General features: G+C 45.7%; 1 protein-coding gene across 2 annotated transcripts in view; it reads right to left on the minus strand.

The window, feature by feature from the left end:
• CUL2 (cullin 2) overlaps nt 1-6,137 on the minus strand; it is a 124,465-nt gene that overhangs the window by 116,746 nt on the left and 1,582 nt on the right. The gene's annotated exons all lie outside the window — the stretch shown is intronic.

Consider the following 6,137-nt stretch of genomic DNA (forward strand, 5'->3'; position numbering starts at 1 on the left):
CTGGGAAAGGGCAAGGTATTCAGGTAAGAGCATACTTCAGGGCGCTGGCTGGCAACTCTGGGAGCACCAGGAAATTTGGTGGGTAATAAATTTTTTTTGGGGGGGGAAGAGGTTTTTTTTTTGCTATAGGGCGCATGCACTCGCCAAACAGACAGGGACAGACAGAGAGACAGAAAGCGAGAAATCACCCCCCAGGGGGGATGGCCATGCCGCAATCCCTTCTCCTCTCGGGATCTTGGGCATGCACGCACACATGCCCGGCTTGAGTTTTAAGCCACCTGGTCCGGGATGTGAACCGGTCGACTACATGGGAGTCCAGCGACATAGCCATTACGCTAACTGCTGGCCCCGGTAATAAAATATTTTAAATCTTGACTGTGGTGATGGTTACAAAACAATATAAACTGAGCAAAATTCAAAGAACTCTATACCATTTTTAGGGTGAGTTTATTTTTTCAGGGTATTTTATAGCTTAATAAACCCAACCCCTAAAATTCAGCATATCCATCCTCTTCCAGGATTCCATGTCTCTGTAAATGGCACCATCGTCGCATAGATCCTCAAGCTAGAAATGTTATGAATCAGTCTTGATTCTTCACCACAAACCAGTCCACTCACTCTCCACCACAAACCAGTCCACTCTCACTCTCTACCACAAACCAGTCCACTCTCACTCTCTACCACAAACCAGTCCACTCTCACTCTCTACCACAAACCAGTCCACTCTCACTCTCTACCACAAACCAGTCCACTCTCACTCTCTACCACAAACCAGTCCACTCTCACTCTCTACCACAAACCAGTCCACTCTCACTCTCTACCACAAACCAGTCCACTCTCACTCTCTACCACAAACCAGTCCACTCTCACTCTCTACCACAAACCAGTCCACTCTCACTCTCTACCACAAACCAGTCCACTCTCACTCTCTACCACAAACCAGTCCACTCTCACTCTCTACCACAAACCAGTCCACTCTCACTCTCTACCACAAACCAGTCCACTCTCACTCTCTACCACAAACCAGTCCACTCTCACTCTCTACCACAAACCAGTCCACTCTCACTCTCTACCACAAACCAGTCCACTCTCACTCTCTACCACAAACCAGTCCACTCTCACTCTCTACCACAAACCAGTCCACTCTCACTCTCTACCACAAACCAGTCCACTCTCACTCTCTACCACAAACCAGTCCACTCTCACTCTCTACCACAAACCAGTCCACTCTCACTCTCTACCACAAACCAGTCCACTCTCACTCTCTACCACAAACCAGTCCACTCTCACTCTCTACCACAAACCAGTCCACTCTCACTCTCTACCACAAACCAGTCCACTCTCACTCTCTACCACAAACCAGTCCACTCTCACTCTCTACCACAAACCAGTCCACTCTCACTCTCTACCACAAACCAGTCCACTCTCACTCTCTACCACAAACCAGTCCACTCTCACTCTCTACCACAAACCAGTCCACTCTCACTCTCTACCACAAACCAGTCCACTCTCACTCTCTACCACAAACCAGTCCACTCTCACTCTCTACCACAAACCAGTCCACTCTCACTCTCTACCACAAACCAGTCCACTCTCACTCTCTACCACAAACCAGTCCACTCTCACTCTCTACCACAAACCAGTCCACTCTCACTCTCTACCACAAACCAGTCCACTCTCACTCTCTACCACAAACCAGTCCACTCTCACTCTCTACCACAAACCAGTCCACTCTCACTCTCTACCACAAACCAGTCCACTCTCACTCTCTACCACAAACCAGTCCACTCTCACTCTCTACCACAAACCAGTCCACTCTCACTCTCTACCACAAACCAGTCCACTCTCACTCTCTACCACAAACCAGTCCACTCTCACTCTCTACCACAAACCAGTCCACTCTCACTCTCTACCACAAACCAGTCCACTCTCACTCTCTACCACAAACCAGTCCACTCTCACTCTCTACCACAAACCAGTCCACTCTCACTCTCTACCACAAACCAGTCCACTCTCACTCTCCACCACAAACCAAGCCAATCACTCAGTAAGTGCTGTCAATTCTGCCTTCTCACCATTTCCTGAGTCTACCTACTTCTTTCCAAGCTCACTGCCCTCACTCTCACCCCAGCCATCATCTCTTGTGGTGCCTAAATAGACTGCCTCTCTCCTCTTTTGTCCACTTTGTTAACACTGGGGCCAGGGTAAGCGTTCCGAAACACAACTCTGATTATGTCATATCCTCTGCTTAAAATTCCTCAAAGACTTTAATTTCCAATATTTAGTATTTGTTAAATGTTTTATTGTTTAAGAAAAAAAACAAAACTCTGGACCAGCAGTTAGCATAATGGCTATGTCGCTGGACTCCCAAGTAGTTGACCGCGGTTCACGTCCCTTACCCGGTGGTTTAAACTCATTCTGGGCACGTGTGCGTGCGTGCCCAAGATCCTGAGAGGAGAATGGAGGAGAAGGGATTGCGGTGTGGCCATCCCCTCTGGGGGGTGATTTCTCTCTTTCTGTCTCTCTGTCTCTTTCTGTCTGTCTGGCAAGCGCACGCACCCTATAGCAAAAACCTCTCCCTAAATAAATAAATAAATAAATAAATAAATAACTGTGATTTGTAAACTTATTTCTATATAATAGGTAATAACCTTTTCCATAAAAGTCAGTAAATATCTTATTAATATTCTGGCAACCAAGACATTCAATGGCCATTTCTTAGAAAACAACTAGATAACCTAACCACGATAGCAAAAAGATACATTTGGTAGCTGGAGGGGCAGCAGGTAGCTTGGTGGTTAAGGCACTGGACTCTCACATAGCTGACCACAATTTGAGTCACAGACCCAGCAGCATGGGACTCATTCCTGGCATGTGTGCAGGCATGACCAGGGCCCTGAGTGGAAATTGGGGGACAGTGGATTACGGTGTGGTCATTCCCCCAAGGGGTGATTTCTTACTTTTCCTCTCTCTCTCTCTCTCTCTCTCCCTCTCTCTCTCTCTCTCTCTCTCTCTCTCTCTCTCTCTCTGTCTGGCAAGCACCTGCATCCTATGGCAAAAACCTTAAAAAAAAAAAAAAGAAAGAAAGAAAGAAAGAAAATGTTGCCCGCTAGGCCTCATGGCCTAGTGGTTGAGGGTGCTGGAACCCACAAGGCCAACTAGGGTGTGAGTCCTGGCCCTGGGGGCTTAAAATAGGCACAAGGCATATGTCCAATTGAGCCCCAAGTTTGGACAGAATGAGGCAGTGAAGAAGGGACTGGGGAATGAACACACCCCATTAGGTTCTCTCTCTCCCTCTCTCCCATTGTCTCTGGTGAGAGCAAGAAACTTGTGACAATTAAAATAATTAATTAATTAATTAATTAATTAAAACAAGTAACTTTGCCAAGACCTGCTGGATTTTAATTTTGGGTGACACTGCTCTTCAGTTCAACATTTTTCATATAAAGAATTAATTTGGATAATTACATTTTAGCAAACAAAGCAGTCTCGGTATCTCTAAACATTCCTTATTATTTTTTTAATTAAAAAAAATTTTTTTAGAACGCTGTAGGATGCATGTGTTTGCCAGAGACAGAGAGAGGGAGGGAAAGTGAGAAAGGACTTCCCAGGGGGAAGAGTCACACCATCATCCCTTCTCCATTCTCCTTAGGATTTGGGGCATGCACGTACATGTGTCCAGTGTGATTTTCAAGCCATCAGATCTAAGACTCAAACCGTAAGTCAGCCACATGGGATCCTGTCACCCTAACCTCTACACCACCTGCTGGCTCCTAAAACATCCCATTTTAAGCAAAAAACTGAGATTTAGGCATAATTAAATATTTTATTTGAAAGGCAAACTATTTCAGTAAAATATATAACCACATTTAATGCACTGATCACTGCGTGCCTACACCTTACATACTGGTAAATGTTGTGGTGTGCCAAATTTCAGTGGGTTTCCCAAAATACAATTACCAATAATGTAAATGGCTAAACGCTTACTTTTTTTTTTGGAGAGGTTTTTGCTATAGGGCGCATGTGCTCGCTAGACAGAGACAGACATAGAGACAGAAAACGAGAAATCATTCCCCAGGGGGGATGGCCACGCCGCAATCCCTTCTCCTCCGTTCTCCTCAGGATCTTGGGCACGCACGCACATGCGCCCAGCATGAGTTTTAAGCCACCGGGTCCGGGACGCAAACCGCAGTCGACTATGTGGGAGTCCAGTGACATAGCCATTACGCTAACTGCTGGTCCCTAAACACTTAACTTTTGTGGCTCTTTTTTAAGTAGAAAAAAGAAAGGACCAAGAGGAGCCATGACGGCTGAGACAACTGGATCCCACGTGACTGACTACATGGTTTGAGTTCTGGCCGCAGAAGCTTGAAAAACACACTGGGCACGTGACTCTACATTTCGAGTCCTGGACCCAGTGGCTTGGAAAACATGTTGGGTACATGTGCATGCAGGCCCAAAATGTCGAAAGGAGAATGGAGAAAGGACTGCAGTGTGGCCATCCTCCAGGGCTAATGTCTCACTTCCTCTCTCTACTTCTATCTTGGGTGAGGGTTCATAGCCTATGGCCAAAAAAGGAAGAAGAAAAAAAACCCTTATCGCAGTAATGATCATTGCTAGCGATAAAATTTGACAATTCCAAAACTTGCCAATAAAAGAATATAGTGTTCGGGACCAGCAGATGGTGTAGCGGTTAGATCGCTGGACTCCTGCAAGGCTGACCATGGTTTGCATCCATGGCTTAAGGTTTGTGGTTTGTGTCCTGGACCCAGTGTTTGAAACTCATGCTGGACGTGCCCGGGAGGAGAATGGAGGAGAGGGATTGCAGCGTGGCCATCCCCTCTGGGTGGGTGATTTCTCACTTTCCCTCTCACTGTCTGTCTCTCCCTCCCTGCCCCCACCAATGCGCACACGAACACCCTAAGGCAAAAACCTCAAATTAATAAATGAATGAATGAATAAAACCATGTTCTGTAAGCCATCAGGAAAGTCATGCAGTATTTCTCTATGCTTTTCTCTGCCAAAATGTGTCATGACTTTCCCGATGACCCAATAAATCAACTTCACATACTCAAGATATGTTAGCAAGCTACATTCTAAATATACAAAATAAGGACATTACTTAAGACTCAATAGATAGCTTTTTTTTTTTTTTTTTGGAGAGGTTTTTTGCTATAGGGTGCATGAGCTCGCCAGAAAGACAGAGAGAGACAGAGAGACAGAAAGCGAGAAATCACCCCCCATGAGGGATGGCCATGCCGTAGTTCCTCCTCCTCCACTCTCCTCTCGGGATCTTGGGCACGCACATACACGTGCCTGGCTGAGTTTAAGCCACCAGGTCAGGGACACGAATCGCGGTCGACTACATGGGAGTCCAGCGACATAGCCATTACACCAACTGCTGGTCCCTATACTGCTTTTTTGTGCATTAAGATTTGACTCACAGAGCTCTAAGTAATCTACAAATGTCATTTTCAACATGACTTTTCTGTTTAAGAATTTCTAGTATCGGGACCAGCAAATCTGTATAGACTGTACTTCTCTTCAAGTTTTCAGATCAACCCTAACATCTTAAAAGTTTGACATCTTATTGCTTTCTCACTTTTTCTTAAATAATTATTTTAATTTAATTTTATTATTATTATCATTATTATTTTCTAATTTCACCAGAGAGAAAGAGAGGGAGGGAAAATGAGAGAGCAAGCTGCCAGGTCTGGGACTTGAACCATGGTCAGAAATGTGGGAATCCAACTGCCGGCCACTCTTCCTCACTTTTTAAAGAATAATCTAAGCGATAAAGTTAAGAAACCAACTAGCCTCAAAAAAACAAACTATCCTAGACTGGCCCCATGGCATAGTGGCTAAGCCTCACGGAAGGAGGGAGACCCCACATGGCCATCACTGCTCGAATCCTGCCCTCAGCAGCTTAACAAGCACCCCAGATGCTAGGGGGCATAGAAGTGAAGGTGGCTGGATTTCACTAGCCAAAAGCATGATTCGAGTCCCGCACCCAGCGGTGAGAAAAATATGCTGGGCATGTTTGCATACACACCCAAAATGCTGACAGTGGACGAAAAGGGACTGCAGTGGTTATCCCCCCACTCCCGGGGGGGTGTTTTCATTTTCTCTCCCTCTTT

Source organism: Tupaia chinensis, unplaced genomic scaffold (genome assembly GCF_000334495.1).
Source record: "Tupaia chinensis unplaced genomic scaffold, TupChi_1.0 Scaffold000578_2, whole genome shotgun sequence".
Lineage (NCBI taxonomy): Eukaryota > Metazoa > Chordata > Mammalia > Scandentia > Tupaiidae > Tupaia > Tupaia belangeri.